At 39.6% G+C, this 21,713-nt stretch overlaps 1 pseudogene; it reads left to right on the forward strand.

The window, feature by feature from the left end:
• The first annotated feature begins 21,358 nt into the window (after positions 1-21,358).
• On the forward strand, positions 21,359-21,457 carry LOC125096603 (uncharacterized; annotated as a pseudogene).
• Positions 21,458-21,713: the final 256 nt, after the last annotated feature.

Raw genomic sequence — 21,713 nt, forward strand, 5'->3', positions numbered from 1 at the left:
TAAAATATTTTATTTTTTATTTATCATCTGGACCTTTACAGAGAAAGTTTGCCAAGCCCACCTTAGATCTTTAAGGATGATGCCAATTCCACTATCAACTCCCCCCCTCCCAAAAATGTATGCTGGTTTTGATTTACTATCTTGGCTGGGCAGAGGAACAGTTTCAGCAGCCTCTAGTTCACTGCCCTTCTACCCCCACAGGTGAAAGATCCAATATGGGGATTATTCCAATTGCCAAGCATAGAAATTCTAACTGTACCCTTATCCGTACCCTTACATCCTCAAGCTGATTAATGTCATGATTTGGCCCTAATTTTGGCCAAGTGGTCCAGAGGAGGGTTGGGGCAGATCCTAAGGGGGCACATGTTGTCACGTGGAGGAGAAACTGCTCAATTATTTCAAGGAAGGGGAATGTGCTAATTCTTAACAGGGGTAGACGGAATACTTCTGAAATGCTGGAGGGTGTAGGGGTCCATGCACTCGAATTGTGAGGGGTCATTAACCCAGATGCGGGCAACCCAAAAGTGGGACCCCACTTTTTCCCCAAATTGGGCCTGACCTGGGCACAGCACACCCATCTTGGTTGGATCTTTAACCTTCTCTGGGGTTTGGTGGCTTGATTAAGTCCTGGGCCTCAGCCTTGTATTCAACTTTCTCTGCCCTTCTGCTGTAAGAGATGAGAGCCCCTTTGTAAGTTACCAAAGAAGTCATGCCTAGCTTTTCAATTGCTAGTTCAACGTTTACAGCTTTTCATCATCTGTTTCTAGGGCATCAACAGTGCTTAGCAATAGCCATCCAATCGCATTCCCTTTAGAGCTGTTATTCCCATATATTTCCCAACTGTCTGATATGTCAGAGCAGCTAGTGTATTACACTCCAGTACACCATCCCAATTCGTCTCTGGTAAGAGCATTAACCAGCAGATTGCTGCCGTAGGTCAGGTGCTACAGTTACTCATCATACCACGGTGACCAGGGACACCATCGCCAATAGGGAGGTGTGTGGTCCAGTTCCAAAGTCTCATCTCATCACCCAGTTTCTCTGACTACTCCTAGTATCGCAGATCTCTCAGATTGGGTTACTTCTGCAAGAAAATGGGGGCTATACAAGGGAAGAGCAAATAGATTTATGGAAATTCTAACTAATATTCCTGTTCTTGACTTGAGTGGTTGAGATTTGCTGTTGTTTATCGTGTTATCTGGTAATTTACATATATTTACACATAATCTTTTGGATATATCTAACAATATTTTTTAAAGATAAGTAGGCAAAAAATAAATTGCTTATTAATTGTTTATAGTGCATAGCATCTTAGACTACCATAATTAGAAAACTATTAAAAAGTATTACTGCAGTAAAAACATTCCCTTGTTGTTCCTGGATACTTAAAAACAGTACATGTATTCTTTGCTGTGGTTGAAAGTATAGATGGTCTGTTGGAATTAACCAAGAAGAGTGGTAGGTAGTTCACTGGCTTTGTCACTTTTATTGTAATCTTGGTAACTGATTTTGAATATAAAAATGGCTCAACTAACTTTTAATAATATAGTCTACTTTAGTTTTTTTGGCAGGAGAGGGACAACTGGAGAGGGAGAGAATTTTTTTTTTTTTTAAAGATTTTTATTTATTTATTTGACAGAGAGAAATCACAAGTAGGCAGAGAGGCAGGCAGAGAGAAAGAGGAGGAAGCAGGCTCCCCGCTGAGCAGAAAGCCCGATGTGGGGCCTGAACCCAGGACCTGGGATCATGACCTGAGCTGAAGGCAGCGGCTTAACCCACTGAGCCACCCAGGCGCCCCGAGAGGGAGAGAATCTTAAGCGGGCTCCATGCCCAGTGCAGAGCCTGATATGGGGCTCGATCCCAGGACTGTGGGATCATGACCTGAGAAATTCAAGAGTCAGATGATTAACCTACTGAGCCACCCAGGCAACCCAAGTCAGCTTTAGCTTTTAACCAATTAATGTTTCAAGTCTCCATTTTGAGGTACAGATATCTCTATAAGAAGTCATGACCTGAACGGGGCTCTGAGATGGCATTCTCAATGTAATAAAGGATAGTTTCCTGGGTCAGGGTCTAATAAATCATTCATGCTGATCCTGCTTCATTGAGTTTCAACTTTCTATAAACTTGTTGCTATGTTAATGTACTGATTCTCAGTTCTTTGCATGATGGAATCCTTAAATATTGGTAAGATTTTACATGGACCAGAGTTGTCAACCAAAATCTTGGATGACTATTTTTAGTTTTTTAAACAAGGGAGTAAATGATCATATCGATGTTTTGTAAAAACAAAACAAACACAAAAAACCCACAAAAGAAAAAAAAAAAAAAACCAACATATCTATCTTGCTGTTCTGTGAATAATGAACGGAAAGGAAGAGAAGAGTGTAGGAAAGGAAGAAGAGAAGCCACTGGGGACTCTTAACCAAAGTCCAGGTGAAAAACAGTGTCTGAATCAGATGGTGACAGTGATGATGCAGAGGATGAACCAAACCAAGAGACCTTCTGGATAAATCCTGGGGAAGAGCATGGTGATGAATTCAATATAGAGATTAAGGGTAAGGACTACTCAAAGCTGACCGACGTTTCTAGTCAGGTGGGCAGGGTGGAAATGGTGCCATCTGCACAGCTGGGTCATCAATAATGAATTGATAGGTTAAGCAAGGAAAAGCTGAACTCAAGTTTTAGCCATACCGATTGTGAGAAGTCTGTTGAGCACAGGGGTAGGGCCATCAGGGATGTCCAGCAAGGATATTTGCCAAAGAAATACTCTGTAAAATTTTTAAAATTTTTTAAAAACTTCTTCTCTGCTATTATCTCAGTTATGCCTTTCCTATTTTTCAAGAGGAAACCAAATAGATCTCATGACCCTGGCCAAAGGAAGACAAGATAGCCATAAGGACAACCTGAATTTAAAACAGCCCTGGGCCAATCTTAGTACCATGTGTGGGCCCATGGAGGTTTAATATAGAACTGAATTTTTCTCTATATTTTTTTCTCTCTTATTCTTTTAAAAATCACAGTACAAAATATTGCCCAAACTACGACAAGTTCAATTCTTTATAAGTTTGCAACATACAGCCTGTGCTAAAAATGAATGATCATACACCAACGACCGCACAATCCGTAATTCCCATTTGGGCCAACACAGAAATAATCAATATACAGCAATAAGCCAACCGGTCCTTTTATAGACGGAATGTATAAAGCATTAGCAGCGGGTCCACTTCGGGCTTTTATTTTTAGTTGAGCTTAGCTGACCTTTAAATAGATTTGCATTGGTAGAAATGCAAAACTTCCTCAAATATAGTACCACTTAATTCAACACAAGTCATGGCAGGGGAGGGGGATATGTCTGGAGAGACTTTTTATATTCCAGGAACTACAAAAGAAAGGTTTAAGACCAAGCTATTTCCCTGAAATTCCTACGTTCGAGTGTCTTTGGGCTTAATAAAAAGCCATGGAAGTGTGTGCCCCCTCAGAGCTGTTCTCACCTCTGGGATTAGTTTTTGGCATGTACTCTCAGGTGATCGTTTGATTTTGATAGCTGTCCCTGCAATTTGGTTATGATGCCACCAGAGGGTGATAAAGAAAAAATATTAAGATCAAACTCTAGAGGCCACACCTCTGGGATGCAGCAAGGGTGGGCAGTTAATTGATTAGGGGTACATCTTTTCCACTAACGATTGTAGTTGGTGTAATCACAACAGCACAAGTCCATTGTTGTGGCAAGTCTTACGTAAGTGAATTGTCTTCTGGACCTCAACTTTTCCATCCAACCCCTTATGATTGTTGGTACTTCTTCCATTCTCTTGCCCACCAATCAGTACTTGCTTCGCAACATCTGCCTGTTCATTGGGTACCAGTTTTCTCAAACATTATTTCAGTTGTTCCTCAAATTCATCCATGAGATGGATGTTATTACCTTTTCACTGAGGATTATAATACCGGGGGAAACTGAGAAGCCAATAAATTAAATAATTTGCCCAAGTTAACCCACCTTATTGGGAATTTTATTAGACATTTGAGATTTTTTTTATTGAGGTATAAATAACATATAACATGTTGGTTCCATATATACAAAGTAATGATTCAGTATTTGTCTATATTGCAAAAGGATCACCACAATAAATCTAGTTAACATCCATGACCTACAGTTACAAAAATTTTTTTCTTGTGATGAGACCTTTTAAGATCTGCTCTCTTAGCAACTTTCAAATAGCAATACAGTACTATTAACTATAGTCACCAAACTGTACATTGTATCTCCCTGACTTATATATCTTATAACTGGAAATTTGTACATTTTGACCCCCTTCACCCTTTTCTTCTGCCTCACACCCCACCTCTGGCAACCATCAATCTGTTCTTTATGAGCTTGGTTTTTTTGTCACTTACTGTTTTATTTTAGATTCTACATATAAGTGAGATCATACAGGATTTGTCTTTCTTGGCCTGATTTATTTCAGTTAACATAATACCCTCAGGCTCCATCCATTTTTGTCATAAATGACAAGATTTCATTCTTTTTTATGGATGAATAATATTCTATTGTGTGTACATACACAATTTTCATTATCCATTCATTCATCAGTGGACATTTAGGTCGTTTTTGTGTCTTGGTTATTGTAACTAATCCTGCAGTGAACATGGAAGTATGTATATCTTTTCAAATTCTTTTTCATTTTTTCCAGATAAATACCCACAATTGGAATTACTAGATCATAGGATAGTTTCATTTTTAATTTTTTGAGGAAGCCCCATGCTGTTTTCCAAAACAGTGGACATTTTTAAACCAGTCTTAACTCTAAGACCTCATCCATTACACGATCCTGATCTCATATGCATCGACCTGGGCTCTTCCAAGGTTTTAACAAAAGAGAATCTTTTGGGGAAAAGAAAAAATGGAATTTCCAGTGTGAAAGAGTTAGGGGGAACTAGAAGCTTTCAGAGGATATAGGTTCTTTAGCTATTGGACCTACCAAGCCTCAGATTACATGTTGGTTGGCCTACTTGATTCAATTTAACAAACAATGATTTAAAGTCTCCAAGTACTGAACAATGCACACAGTATTATAGCAGAAATAGAGATAAATGAAACCAAGTTCTACCTCCTAAGAAGCTCATATCTCTCACCATCTTTGTCTAGCAAACATCAATGAATGGCATGTTTTCCTAATAGAAGAATTTGCCTTAATAAAGGCAGCAACAACCTCAGATTTATTAAGTGTAGATTAGTACACACTACAGGATTTACTTGGACCTATGCCAAGTCCATACATTCCATATAGTATCAAGGACCACATCGAACGACAGAGGAGGAACATGAGTGGAAATGAGGAGCACCAGTAACCTCTTATGTAGTTTTAAGACCACCAGAGTCTTATGGACCATTCACACATTGCAGTGGGCATTCTTTTTATTTATCATCAACCCGTCCTTGGAGAATCTATTCCTTTCACACATGGTGAGATCCTGATGGAGGTATTAATCACACATTCCTGCCACACTGGCCATTGGGAGTGGGTACGTGACTCCTCAGATGATACAATTGTGTCTCTCAAAGCATGGTGATTGGTCCAAGGGTGTACATCCGCTCCAAGTAGAGCCGATCAGAATCCACTTTTGAATATGACCAATGGAACCCAGTAGAAGAAGCTATTTTTCCCACTGTGATTTCTAATCATGGACCATGTAAATTTCGCCTACCATGTGGAGTATGTAGGTGGGATATAGCCAACCAAAGGCAAAGCAGTGCCAAGACCTGGAGAGAGTCACAGGACTTGATGACATCATTTGAACTCTTGAGTATATTACTTGGACTTTCAGTTATATTAAATAAACACATGCACACACACACATAAGGAAAACATTTTGTAGGCATCCATTTTTTCAGAGCTGGTTTATTGGTTTGATTGTCCTGAAGAAGCGGTATGAAAAGTTGGGTTGAAAGTATGAGAAGTTAGACTGGGTATCTGTTGCTTGGAACCAAGAGTCCTGACCTAACAAAGAAAAAAAAATCGATGATACCCTTAAACTTAGCAGTTAATGGAGCCACACCTTAAATCTCTGAGGGCAATGAGGTGCTAGGTAGAGGGTCTGGTACAGATGCCCTGCTCCTCATTGGCTGTGCTCTCCTTGCTGCGTTTCCCAGGTCCGTTCCAGAAGGATTTGGAGCAATTTCTGCAGTTCTCCGTCAGTATCAAGGACATCGATGAAAGCAGCATCTTGGGATCCTAAGTGTCCAAGCCAGCCTGCACTTCCCTATTAGCAATTTGAACAATGTGCCATCAGGTATTGGGACCTGACCCTTTTTCTTTGCTCTGACTCTCCGCAGATGCTGAGCATTGAATGGAGATCGCTGATCTAAGGTTTCTACCTCCACAAAGAGAAATATTTTAGCTCATTCCTCTTAGTCCTGAATAAATAGACACCCAGCTATGCATAATCTGAAAATAAGCATTTTGTGGGCCCTCGCTGACCATTGTTAAATTGCTAGGTCATTAATCAATTTCAATTACCTTGCACGATGGGAGGGTAGGGTCTGGAAACCAACCTCAGGGGTGAGAAGGGGGCTAGGGTGCCCTGGTCTGGAATCCGGCTACAAAGAAACAAGCAAAAAGTAGCTGAGGTTTCAGCCTCACAAGCTCTGATAATTTACTGCTAAAAATAAACATGTGCTCAAGAGACAACGACTATGTAAACACCCTCAGAAAGAATTTTCAGGATCTGCATACAGAAACTGCCATCCAATACCCAGGGAAGCTGAGGGCATGGCACACAAAAGAAGGCTTTATCTTTTGGGGGAGCCAGCATCTGCTGAGCATGAAGGAAAGGCAGGACAGAGTCGCTTCTCTTGTTCAGGCGGGGAAATGAAACGTGATTCATTGTTCTGTCTTAAGCAGTTGTGCATTGACTGTTCCAAAACTACGCTAAATACTGGAGTGTGCCTTTCATTAGAATAAAATGCCTCTCCCTAGCCTTGGCATTGGGCTCCAAGCTACTTCCTGGGAAGTAGAGACATCAATGCACCTTGTTCTCACGGAGTCCTCTGGGCCACATCCAGGATGTGCCTACCTGGTCCTGTAGGCACCTAGTTGTATGTATTTCTTGCCCACCTTTCCATTAATACTGTCTATTTTAGGCAAATACCATTTGTAAAAAAGCAAAACCGTAAAGCAGTCAATGAGGACACAAATATGCAAAAATCAAAAAAAAGGACTCTTTCCTTTGCCTCAGGTTACTCTTACACTGAAAGCTCCCTCACTTGAGGTGCATTTATGCACAGTTTTACAACTCTTCAGCAACACTTCTAATATGTAAGAAACAGGACACGCGTTTATGAGTGCCATTTTGCCTCCATCAGGATTCACAAGAGAAGGCTAGAGAGGAAGAATTGACCAAAAGAACAGCTGTTTCATGAGGCAAGAAGTTGAAAACTTAAAAGCCTTTAACTTGAAATTAGGTTTGGGGATTATCTGACGTCTTCAAATATTCATACAAATTGTATTCTCTGTTATCGCGGGTCAGAAGAGAGACGGCATGATGCATGAGAATGTGTTGTCCAGCACTGCGACAGGAAAACCTCCAGAATCATCAGTTCATGGATTTGTGGGTTTTGAATGTGAATTTTTGCCACGGATCACACACTCATCGAGTTGCACTGGCTGAGCTGTGTGGGACACAGATGCCCCTGCCAAGACGAGGAGGGGTGGGAAAGAGCTGCGTGCTACTTGATTTCCTGCTTTCTGGGCTTGTTTTGGAAGTCTGAAAGCCTTAGGCTGCCCCTCAACAGGGATCAAAGTTCCGTGAATAGAATAGCCTCCCAGTGGAAAGCCTCATTCCCCACCAGCCCAGCCCTGCCCTGTGCTGTGACTTTTCACATCTGCCCGAGACATTGCAATGAAATTCTCCACCCCCATCTAAGCTGGAGTGCCCCTACAGGTGTCTTTCTAAATTTAGGCAGATGGTTTTAGTTTCTTTTCTCGTATTTTGAGTTTGTTTATGAGCTTGTGATTTTATATAGTTACACATAACGCTTAAGAAGGATGCAAGTTTTACCTAACTAGTTGGGGTCTGATTCTCACTTTCAGCATTAACTGAGTAACTAACATTTCTGACCACCAGCTAGCTCCTTTCCATTCTCACTCCCCACATTAGAATTTTTTGAAAAGCCATCATCTAATTCTAGTGCTTAGTAAGTCTCTCACGAGGCCTAAATTATGCCAGAGACCAGAATTTTAGAAAAAAATCTTGTGACTAACTCCATAAGCTTGAGTAATTCCCAGACTCCAAGATCCTTGCGATGGTTAATCTTATGTGTCAACGTGGCTGGGGCACAATGCCAAGCTATGTGGTTCAGTGTTATTCTGGATGTCTCTGTGAGGGTGTTTTTGGATCACTGCACTAGTATAAAGCAGATTGCCTCCATAGTGTAGGTGGGCCTCATCTAATCAGCTGAAGGCCAAAATAGAACAAAATCACTGAGCTCCTCTGAGCAAGAGGGAATTATGCATCAGACAGCTGGCTTTCAGACTTGAACTGCATCACTGGCTCATCCCTGGATCTCCAGTCTGCCAGGACTTGCCAGTCTCCCAGTCTCCCTAATTATGTGAGCCGATTTCTTAAAGTAAATCTCTCTGTGTGTCTCTATGCATGCGTGTGTGCGTGTGTGCGTGTGTGTGCGTGTGTGTGTGTGTGTGTGTATCTTATTTCTCCTGTTTTTCTGGAGAACACTGACTAACTTAACACTTTTTCTTCCATTTCCTATTACGCAATAATCTGAAACCAGACATCATGACTGGTATAAGGAGCTAAAGAAATAATACATGCGAAAGAGATTTGAAATCAATACGGAACTGAACAAATATAAGGATTTACTTCAGTAAACCCTGAACTTAAGAATTATAGTGAAAATCAGCAATTTACTTAAAGATGAGCACCAGAACTTTCTTCTTCTGAAAAAGGCTCTTGTATGAATTTCTCTTCTGTGGTCAGGTTCCCAGCAGTGAGCTCAGACAACTTTGACCTAAAGATGGCCCCAAGGGCCTCAGAAGAAGTGGCACTTTTTCTAGATGAAAAATCAAGGTTGCTCTTCCCATGTTGCTCCCCCAATTCTGGAAAAGACGGGGGTCCTAACTAGTCTCTAACAGGTCCCCACTCTCTTCAACAGGGTGCCCAAGGGTTTTTTAGGTGACTCCTCATGTTCACATACATTTCGTTCACCAAGACCAGACTGATGACACAGAGACTTCTTTGTTCATTCATATTTTTTTTACCTATTCCTTCAACAAGTTTATAGAAGAACCATTGATGTGTCACACACCAAAGGTCCAAAGATGATGAAGAAAACATCCCTGTCTAAAAATATACCCTGAAGATTCTTGGAATTTCCAGGAGAGAAGACCAGAAACATTCTCAAATTCCTAAAATCAAGAAAATGGAAATAATTTCATTGCATCCTGGCTTTTCTCCTGAATCATATTTTTTGTTCAGTGCCACATACAATCTATGAATATTTTCACAACACACATTAACCACCTTTTCAACTTTTCTCAAGCTTAATCTCTTTACAAGGCAGTCATTTTTTCCTTATGCATTGAAAAGTGTTCTGTTTGTTATGTGTTTGTTCCTGTTACCAGAGATATAATCTCTGGTGATGACCAGAGGGTCAGTAGACTCAATAGGTCAGGAGGTTTATCTATTTACCTGATAACCAGCCTTGGACCAAGAAAACTATCCGTTTGGACCTGATACCCAATCTCATAATTCAAACAATTGAACTGATGCCAGTCTGCTTACTGACATTTTTCTCTCCTATAGTTGACAAGGTATGTATTAAACACTTAAATGCCAAGAGTAGACTGCAAAATACATCTTTGTTCTCGTGCATAACTAGGTTCTCTGGGTGCTGATGCCATCCTGTCCTCTGGGACTTTACACCTTGCCTGGTCATTCTTTTTTTTTTTTTTAATTAACATATAACGTATTATTCGTTTCAGGGGTACAGGTCTGTGATTCATCAGTCTTACACAATTCACAGCACTCTCCATAGCACATACCTTCCCCAATGTCCATCACCCAGCAACCAGTCCCTCCCACCCCCTCTTCCAGCAGCCCTCAGTTTGTTTCTTGAGATTAAAAGTCTCTTGTGGTTTGTCTCCCTCTCTGGTTTCATCTTGTTTCATTTCTCCCACTCTTCCCCTATGATCCTCTGTCTTGCTTCTCAAATTCCTCATATCAGTGAGATCATATGATAATTGTCTTTCACTGATTGGCTTATTTCGTTTAGCATAATACCTTCTCGTTCCATCCATGTCATTGCAAATAGCAAGATATTGGTGTTTTGATGGCTGCATAATATTCCATTGTATATATATACCACATCTTCTTTAACCATTCTTCTGTCAATGGACATCTAAGGCTTGGCCATTCTTTATAGTAATGTTTGCTCCCCACCCAGTCGCCTCCATTCACAGGCTGCTCTTTCCACCCTACCTGCCACCCAACTGAGAGGCTTTATCGATTCACCAAATTCTACCAGCCTGTTCCACATGGACTGCCCTAGTCCACACTGTTCCATTTCAGTCCAATTCCAAGCCCTGATAAGAGGCTAGGCCAATTGTTTAATTTTTATTATATTTGAAATAATTATTTGATTTTCCATCAAACTCTTCCATATTTCCTACTATATTAAACTCTTCAATATCATTTTTCTTTTGAGCTTGGCAAATAATCTTTTTCTTTCTTTTTTTTTTTAAGATTTTATTTATTTGGCAGAGAGACAGAGAGAGACAACAAGCAGGCAGAGCTGCAGGCAGAGGGGGAGGGAGAAGCAGGCTCTCCACTGAGCGGGGAGCCTGATTCAGGGGCTCAAGCCCAGGATCCTGGGATCATGATCTGAGCTGAAGGCTGACGCTTAACTGGCTGAGCCACCCAGGGGCCCTTCATCTTTTAATGTTAATATTACATAATAAGAAAATATACAATCACTAAGTGCATAGATCAAGGTGTGTTGGCAGTTCCCAGATGAAAAGACAGAACATTATCAGCGCCTAGACATTCTCCTTACATCCCTTTCTAGCTACTGCCACTATCTTGGCTTGTCTGTTATTTAGTTGTATGTAAATAGGAGCAAATGGTATTGAAGTGAACACAAGTCTGTGTCATTCAGATCTTCCTTTAGGAGAGAACTGCAAGTTCTCTCCTAAAGGAGACCAGTGAGCCAACAGACTCTACCTACTGTGCCATCACGATCCATTACAGAATTTACACCAAGACCACACTCTCTCTAGGCTGCACCCAGCCAACAACTGTGCACAGTGGGAGAACTAGAGCCAAGCTATTTCTGCTTCATGCTACACCCTCTAATAGGCACTCTTTGGTCTAGGGGTCCTCACCGACCTGGCTGCCCCACTGTCGGAGAGTCTTCTTCCCCATCCTCCTTCCTTCCTCCTTTTCTTTTCCATGTATCAGACCTGCACTGTAGTATGACAGCTCTCCCTGCCTATTTCCACTCTCTCCCCTTTATTTTACATATTACATGTCTTGGAACTTCAATTCCATTTGGCATCTGCTTCTTAGAGGACCTGAACTGACACATTTTCTTTGCATCTGGCTTCTTTTCCTTAACATTATAATGATCCGTGAGCAATCCTTTCATTAAGAAGTCAAATTATAGGGGCATCTGCGTGGCTCAGTTGTTAAGCATCTGCCTTCAGCTCAGGTCATGATCCCAGGGTCCTGGGATCAAGCCCTACATTGGGCTTCCTGCTCCGTGGAAAGCCTGCTTCTCCCTGTCCCACTCCCCCTGCTTGTGTTCCCTCTCTTGCTGTGTCTCTATGTCAATTAAATAACTAAAAAAAAAAAAAAAAAAAAGTAAAAGAAAAAAAAAGGTCAAATTACATACCAATAAGGCTATGAAAAAGCTATGAATACACACATTAAATTTTGGTAACTCACTGTAGTGTCTTTCTCCTCTTTGTGAGTGGATCTATTTTCCCACCTGCCAACCTCCTTGAGCCTCAATTCTCCCAGAAAGTCTAACGCAGTTTGAAGCACATCTCTGAAAAGAACAGGTCTCAGAAACAGCTCACAAACTTTCAACAGCTCATTCGGTTGTATAACAAACAGACATTAACACCTACACTGCCAGACGCCCGGAGGGGCACCCAATGGCAGGTGAAATCAATTCCAATAAATCAATTCAGTATCCTAGCATTTGAGAGCCCCACAATGTGGCTCCAGTCTGCTTTTTCAGATGCATCATAGTGTTCCCCACCTCCCTCCCCCATTTATCCTTGAAGGTGTGCCTTCCTCCATTCCAAGGATTCCTTAGAACTTCCCACCTGTGACAGTCCTACCCTCAAGGCAGATCTGGGCAGGACTTCAATCTGTCCCTATTTGCACCCCCCAAAGGCAGAGCCAAGTTTGGACATCAGCTGTGGGGCAGAGTCTATGACGCTGGTAATAAGAAAGGCAGGCCTTAGAAAATAAGAGGGGAAGCACTGGGCTGAGAAGTGAGAGAACAGAGTTCAAGACCCTGTTCTTCCACTTTCAGCTTTTGTGACTTGACCTACTCACTTAATCTTTCTGAGCCTCATTTGTTCAATAAAAAGATCAAACTGGATTGATCTTAAGTCCCTTATGACGCTGCTGAAGACTCCAGCCTAGATGATCAGAGAAGAGACCGCACTGGGGCATTTGGCTGCATAATGAGCCACAGCACATACTAAACGGTTCGGTCACTTTCATTTTGTCATTTACTCAGAAACTTCTGCACTGCCTTGCCCAAACACTGAGTAACCCAGGTCTCCATTTGGTACCTATTCTGTGGGCATTTCAGGGACTTGGATTTCCTGTATTCAAGTCTGGAATCTTTGAGAGCCCTAATTTCAATTTGGAAGGGGATAAAATTGGACCTGCATGTCCAAACTTAGAAAAGCTCCACATTCTATGATCCATCTGTGTCATAAACATGTTCACACACCAACACACCCCCCAATCCAATGTCTTTAATATGTAACAGCTGTTCTGTGTATCAATAACTTTGACTTTTGAGTTTATACAATTGAGCACGTCCTTTTGTATGGGTCTAGAAATTTTAATTGTAAGAAGCAATGTGTTCATAATTCTAGGAATGCAAAATTCGTCATTTCAATAATATTCTTTTGGTTTAGAATTGCTGCCAATGATCTAAAAATAGTTGAAGTTCTTTTGCTTTTATTTTAAATATGAATTCCTTTTGACTTGATCATCTGTCATATGAGGCTCCTAGCTTCCCTCTGAATTGAATTCTATGTGTGAATTTATAATGCCTGAAAATAGTAGGTAAAAATGTAAGCATCAACAACATGCATACAACTACACTCAACTTAAAATGCTTACTATTAATGAGTGTGATTATGTAATATTTTAAGCACTTATTAGCACTTAAAAATCTTCATACAGCTTTAATTTTCCCAGGAGTTTTAATTCCATTCTCTAAGCACAGTTACTTGCTGTTTTAAAGATGGCTAGAGAAACCTAGATAAATATCCAACTGGAAATTTAGTACATCTCTTTTCATTTATTATGTGACAGGAAAGAAAGGAAGCTAACACTGATTATGAGTATACACGCTAACTCATCCGCTAAGTACTTTCTCATATATACTCTCATTTAATTGTAGACAAAAAGCTTATAGTAAAACAGAGAAAAGTATAAATGAACTTTAAGGATTTAGCAGAAGTCTGATGACTTTACTGAATTTATGAAGATGTTTTCAATGCCTAATTTAAGTTCAAGTTGAATAATGAGTATTTATTTGAGCTCCCTAAAAACATCACCTCTGATGTATAATTAAAACAAAATCTTCCAGGACGACCTTGATAATTAAAAATAGGTTCAGCATTTTGACCCTTCTATTTCTTCTGTTCTGTCATGTTCATGTAATATTAAAATTACATTTTATTTAGTCCCCCTTGGTTCAGCTTATTTTCTAGGAAATCTGAGAACAGATTTTCATTAAGTATGATATGTTCTTCATTGAGTGTTGTGAAAATGGGCTTCATTTGTATCTAATAGACTTCATTGACATAAAGTAAGACATTTTTAGGTTAGTTCTAATTCAAGTTTTGAATTGTTAATGAGTCTGCCACAAAAAAAATAGCAATTAAAAAAAATAATAGCACTTAAATAGACCCATTTGTACCTCTAAAGTATACTGAAATTGTCCAAGCATGTAATCATAAAATAGAAATTATTGGAGGGGCAAAAGCTCTTTTATCCTGATTGGCAATGAATAGTTACCAAGATAAAAGATTGCAAAAATTCCATCCTTGTAGAGAAAGAACAAAACAAAATCCTGCCCTTTCTAGGAACAATTTGTTGAAGATATAATAACACATTCTTTACTCATGCAGAAACAGAAAAACATGGGTAAAAGATGAATATTTTTAAATATTAAAATCTATAACAACAATGGCAGTGCCAATTTTACCAGTCGATTGAAAGTTAGCATTTGGGGGGAATTGCTACATACTACTGAAGTTCACCAAAGTGGAAATATAATAAATAGGACTTAAGTGACTTAAAAGAGTGATGTTATTAGAAACAGTTATTGATATTCAGGAGCAAAGAACCATCACATTAGTTTCCCGTTTGGTTTACACAACAGCCCAGGAAGTTCGCCAACATTATCACCATTCCCTTGTTACAGGCGATAGCGATGTTAGAGGCAGGCCAAGGTAAGAATGGCCCTTGACTGATTTTGAACTCACTGTTGGCCCCATTTTCCAAGAGGTTTAATTGGGGGCATCAGATGTACATAATTATTTACCTTTGTTCTCCCTCACCTGTATTCAACTTCTTTTAGCTTAGTCAATCAAGAGATTGTGTAAATTACAGGCCAGTGCTTCTCAAACTTTAACCTGCATAAGAATTACCTAGAGAACTTGTTAAAACAGAATCTCAGACCCAAACCCCAAAGATTCAAATTCAGTAGATCTGGGTGGGACTCGAGAATTTGCATTTTAATGAGTTCTCAGGTGATGCTCCTAATGCCAGCCCATTGGTTATGATTTTCTGGAGAATCCTGATCAATACCACTATACGATGGGAGCCGCACCCATGTCATCTTGACGTTGCCTATTGCCATGCGTGATACTCAATAGCTTCTGACTGACACACTTGCCACTCTAAGCCTGATGGAGTCCTCAGGCCAATAGAATCTACTTGACTGGCACACAGAGCAGCTGAAAGTGTCAGACAGACAGTGGGTCCTAGAGCACCCTCAACCAATGACTGAGAGGAGCTGGTTGCCCCTTGACTCTAAGGAGTAACCCAAGGCCTGTCGCACATTATCTCCCAGAGTTCACGGCAGGATCGCAGGCCACTGCAGTTGTCTATGGCAGAAATATTTTTGAGACTAAACTCTTTATCAGGCTTTCTGCCCTTCTCTGTCTCATTTCCCCATAGTCCAACTTGTACTTCTAAGGATTACCTCCTAAGTAATCTGTTTTATTCAAGTCCTTGATTCAAGGTCTACTCTGGGTTTGCCCAACTACCTACAGACAGGGTGAAAGATCAATAAATAACAGTCCGTAACAGTCCAAACCTGTTATTTAGAAACACGGAGAAGAATGCCAGAAGAAACAGGAAAAACAGCTGAGAGTAATTGCCCTTGGGGGAAGGAGATCTGGGATAGACCTGGGAAACAGGTAGGCAAAGAACAGCTGGTGTTTGTTAAAACTTTGTAACATTATCTGATTATTTGATAAATGCACATGTATTTCTTTTGTGAAAATGAAAAAATAATAGTAAAGCATGCTTTTGAGTTACTTACAGAATAGGAGCAGCAAGGGAGAAGAAAAATTTAAAAAAAATATTGGTTGACTAAGTTAGAAGAAGAGAAAAATTTTCTTGGAAGAAATGTGATCTTAGTAATCAGGCCAGAAAGATATGAAGGAAAGAAATCTACGCAGACTTAATCTATACAGTATAGAAAGGAAGATGTACCCGAATCTAACTGCTTATATATATGGGACGATAAAACAAGGTGGTGTTTTAGTCATTGCTAGCCCTCGAAAAGTGAATGGGCTCAAAAGAAATAGAAAAGAGAAAGACTCAAGATTTCAGGGAGCAAAGTGGAATGGTATCCCTTGAGAGGGAATTCAGATGCAAAAAGTACTGAGTAGCATTCTCTTAAAGCCATAAACAGGATGTCCATAAAAATACAAACTGGGAAGTACCCCTTGGAGAATGAAATGTCTCCACTAAGTGATAACAAAAAACTTGAACAGCTTTTGAGAGAAAACAACTGAGAAGATCAAGATAGAGTATGCGAAGCATCATTAAGGAGGTGAATTTCATGGTGACCTAGTTATTGTAGCATGAATCCAGAAACTGCCAGTCCTGCGAGAGAATTCACTCTAAACATTCATAGAATTAAACATTCATAGAATTCAAAAGAGATATGGCCAGACCAGAGCTGGTCACAGCGGAGGGCAGGCAGAGGTTACCGGAACCCAGAAGGATAGAATCATGTACAAAAAGTCACCTTTAGAGGAGCTGTGATCTCCAGAATGCAGATCAGTGACCTTTAGTGGAGGAACACAGCCAGCTTGGGGCAATTCCATAGGATAACACCCAGGGGAATAAAGAGCCTAACTTTACTCTCCTCTCTCTCTCTCATCTTTCACTAGGACTCCCTCTTGAACAAATCCAACCAGAAGCCAAGGGCAGGGAAGCTGATTGATACAGTCGGGAGACACGGTAGGGGACCGAGCCCCATCACCTTGGCATTTATATTCCCATATGATTTTTGTCAAAATCACATTTTAACATTTTTATTGTATGATTACACAGGACTTGCCAACAGGACCATTCCAGACATCCCCATAGACACATGGTCAGATCTCTGGCCAACTCTTGGCTTCTCAGCTCCTTCAGCTCTCACACTCCCCATCGTAAGTTTAGGGATCCCAGAAAGCACAGTCTTGGACAGCACATTCATGATGCCTGACAGACTCCTTTCTGAGAAAGCTCAGCATAACTTTCATAACCACAGCCTACTGTGGAAAACTTCCTTACCTTTCATCACTGCGGTTTTTAACCCTCCATCTTGTCTGCCAGGGTAGAGTGGATCAGCCAGATATCTGTATATTTGCCAGTGATGTTGGACAGATTTTGAAATTATAACTGACTGACTGAACCAAAATTTGAATGTGAGATAAAGCAGAAGAATCAGGTAACTGCTAGTATTTGGAGCAGAAAGCAGCTAAATCAGCAGTATATTAGAGCTCTAGAATAGGGTTAGAGTCTAATTTCTAAGGAGATTTTAAAAATCAGATTTGCTAAATCTCACCTGTTTCTTGAACCAATTTTCAATTTTTCAAGAGGCCTGCCAAGGTTTTGTACTATATCCCAAGAAACCTGAAGAAACCCTAACAGATCTCAGTTTCTTGCAAACTTAATATACCCAAATGTATCCTTCCTTCAGTTAGGTGACAGATGTGAAAGAAAAAGGAAACTTACTGCCTCACACAATTGAGCAGCCTTGAAGAAGTCAAGTGAAGTTTGATCTAACCATTCAATTATATCGCCAAGGACTTTTCTCATTGTCTATTCCTTCTGCCATCTATAGTGTTTCAGACAGAACCTGTCCTTTCATGGTGGCAGCAATTTCAGCTCTTACTATTTTATTATTGAGTGCTTGGAGGACTAGAAAAGAAACTTCTGATAATTTCTGTACAAGTCTTGAGATTCACTCTTATTGAATCAACTCTTGTCACATTCCCATCCATGAACCGATCTCAAGAGATGGGGACATTATTAGAGCTAATATATCAATGTAATACACCCGAAGTTAGAGATAGGTTCAGCTTTTAGAAAACCATATGACTTTCCAAAGATATGGGGTTATGAAGAATGGGATAGTGAAAAATAGATGCTTGGAAGCAACACATATGACCACGTACGTCTACTACCTAGCCTAAATGATTACCCAAAGATGTACCTCTTCCACTATTTTATGGGGTCTTGGCATTTGGCTTTAGGGCTCCAGAGACCATTCCAATATTTCAGACAAATTTTACCAAGTTCTGGTAGGCCACTCCAAAGGGGGAAGATGGGTTTATCTCAGGATTTCTTTCTCTACTAAATTGAAATAAAATCTCTAATCAGCCATCTCCTTCCTGCCTCCTACTAAAATACACAGACACACACATATTATTAAAGGCATTTCATTCTTGCATGGGTCAAAATCCACACAGAAAAGATGCTTCATGGGGCTCCAGGGTGGTTTAGTTGGTTAAGCATCTGACTCTTGATTTCAACTCAGATCATGATCTGAGGGTCATGAAATTGAGACCCATGCCAGGTGCTCAGCAGGAAGTCTGCTTGATTTTCTCTCTTTCCCTATGCTTCTGTCCCTCCCTCCTCTCTCTCTTGAAAAAAAAAAAAAAAAAAGATGCCTCATGCAATAACCCTGGAGTTTCCCTAATACAGCATCTAAGAGTTTTGAGCACTTTAATGAGGTACCAATTAGATATATTCATCTCTATTACATACCTACCTTCTTTCTCATTATTCCTCTCCTACCTGCAAGGCCCAAGAGCTATCTAGAAAAAAACAAGCTTATAGAGCTCAGACTTAACAAACTGATAAGCCAGTGGAACATGGGATACAAACAATGTTGATTTATACCTTTACTATACAAATAAAAAATTTAATAGAACATCTTGAAAAGAGAATAAATAAAGAGTATGTTTTCAAAAATTAGGCAAGCAGTTGACTTAGACTGTTGGCATAGTATCCCTGATTACAGACTTTTAAATTAAAAGCTTCCACTGATTCACAAGAAAAAACTCTCTTATAATTTGTTTAAATTTATATGTGTTTCAATAAATTATTTTTTGCAAAACAATGAACTTCAACCCATACCTTCCACCATATATGAAAATTAACTCAAAATGGACCATAGACTTAAATGTAAAATCTAAAATTTAAAAATTTCTAGAAAAAAACATGGGAGAGGGGCACCTGGGTGGCTCAGTCTATTAAGCATCTTCCTTCAGCTCAGGTCATGATCTTGGGGTCCTGGGATCAAGCTCCCATCCATCCAGCTCCCCACTCAACAGGGAGTCTGCTTCTCCTTATGCCCTCCCCCCACCCCACTTGTGCTCTCTCTCTCTCTTTGCTCTCTCTCTCTCTCAAATAAAAAAGAAAATGTTAAAAAAAATAAAAAGGAAAACATGGGAGAAAATATTTGTAACCTTTGGTTAGGCAAAGATTTTTTTGGATATGGTATAAAAGTACAATCCATAAAAGAATAAATTGAACTTCACCAAAATTAAAAATTTCTGCTCTTCAAAAGATAGTTAAAAGTGTAGAGCAGACAAGCCACAAATTGGGAAAAAACATTTGCAAATCATATATATCTGGTAAATAACTTGTATTCAAAATATACATTTTATCTTTGGACAACATGTGTTGAACTGATCTGGTCCACTTTAGACATGGATTTTTTATATAAATACAGTATACTACTGAAATGTATTTTCCTTTCCTCAGGATTTTCTTAGTAACATTTTCTTTTCTCTAGCTTATGTTAATGTAAAAATTCAGTATATAGTACTTACACAAAATATGTATCAAATCAACTGTTTATGTTATCAGTAAGGCTTCCAGTCAATAGCAGGCTATTAGTTAAGTTTGGGGAGAATCCAAAGTTATAAGGGGATTTTTTGCTATGTGGGGGAGTCATTGCCCCTAGCCCCCATGTTGCTGAAGAGTCAACTGTACAAATAACTCTCAAAATAACACATTTTAAAAATGGGCAGAGAAAATGAAGAGACACTTCACCAAAGAAGATATAGAAATGGTAGGTAAGCACATGAAAAGATGCTCAACAGTGTTGGTCAATAGGAAAATGCAAATTAAAACCACAGTAAGACACCACTTAGCATCTGTTAGTATGGCTAAAATTAAAACTATTGACCACACCAAGTGTTGTTGAGGATGTGGAAGAATTAGAACAGACCATGGTGGGATTGTAAAATGGTACAAAACTTAGGGAAACATTTGGCAGTTTCTTTTAAAGTTAAATATATACCTACCATATAATCTAGTCATTCTGTTCTTATTTGTTCAAGAGAAAGGAAAGCATATGTCCACACAAAGACTTTTCCACAAATGTTCATAGCAGCTTTATTTGTAATCACTGAAAACTGGAAACAGCACAAAGGTCCATTAATAGGTGAATGAATAGACAAACTGTGGTATACCAATACAATAAAATACTATCCAGCAACCCTCTTACACTGTTGGTGGGAATGCAAGTTGGTGCAGCCACTTTGGAAAACAATGTGGAGATTCCTTAAAAAATTAAAAATGGAGCTACCCTATGACCTGGAAATTGCACTACTGGGTATTTACCCCAAAGATACAGATGCAGTGAAAAGAAGGGCCATATGTTCATAGCAGCAATGTCCATAATAGCTAAACTGTGGAAAGAGCCAAGATGCCCTTCAACAGACGAATGGATAAAGAAGATGTGGTCCATATATACAATGGAATATTATTCAGCCATCAGAAATGATGAGACCCAATTTTTGCATCAAAATGGATGGGACTGGAGGAGATTATGCTGAGTGAAGTAAGTCAAGCAGAGAAAGTCAATTATCATATGGTTTCACTTATTTGTGAACATAAGGAATAACATGGAGGACATTAGGAGAAGGAAAGGAAAAGTGAAGGGGGGGAATCAGAGGGGGCGATGAACCATGAGAGACTGTGGACTCTGAGAAACAAACTGAGGGTTTTAGAGGGGAGGGGTGTGGGGGGATGGGTGAGCCTAGTGATGGGTATTAAGGAGGGCACGTATTGCATGGAGCACTGGGTATTATACTTAAACAATGAATCTTGGAACACTACATCAAAAACTAATGATGTATTTTATGGTGACTAACATAACACAACAAAAAAAAAAAAAGAAAAAAAATACTATTTAGCAATAAAATGAATGGACTATCCATAAATAAAGAAATAAGGGTAATTTAAAAAGAAGCCAGGCCCCAAAAGAGAGTACATAATATATGAGTTCTTTTATATAAAATTATAGAAAATAGGAACTAAGCTATAGTGATAGAAATGAGATTGATCATTGATTGGCAGTGGGGGACTGGAGGATGGGGAGGACAGGAGAGATGAATCACAAAGGGACACAAGAGGGAACTTTTGGCAATATGACTATGTTCCCTGTCTTGATTGTAGTGAACATTCAATAGGTGGACATATGTCAAAACATCAAATTGTACAATTCATATGTGTTTAATTCTTTGTATGTCATTTATATTTCAGTAAAATGCTAAATAAATAAATATTTAGCAAATACACTAAAATTGGAATGATACGGAGAAGACCAGCGTGGCCCCTGTACAATGATGACACACAAATTCATGAAGCATTCCATATTAATAAATATGTACATAAGTGACATTTAAATGTGTTTGTTGAAAATATCCAGCCATGTTGTCATTTGACAATACTTGCTGAATGCTTCCATGCACTGAAGCTATGAGAGGTATGAGACGTACCCCCTATACTCCAAAGGCTTTCAAAGCCATTGGCAAATTCTCGTTTTGAACTTGTGGGGTTGGAGCTGATGGTGGGGCATATGGTATAGATTTAGGATCTAGAAGTCTAGAGCCAAGGACAAGGTATGAGCTGAAGGC

Source organism: Lutra lutra, chromosome 3 (assembly GCF_902655055.1).
Source record: "Lutra lutra chromosome 3, mLutLut1.2, whole genome shotgun sequence".
In the NCBI taxonomy this organism is placed as follows: domain Eukaryota; kingdom Metazoa; phylum Chordata; class Mammalia; order Carnivora; family Mustelidae; genus Lutra; species Lutra lutra.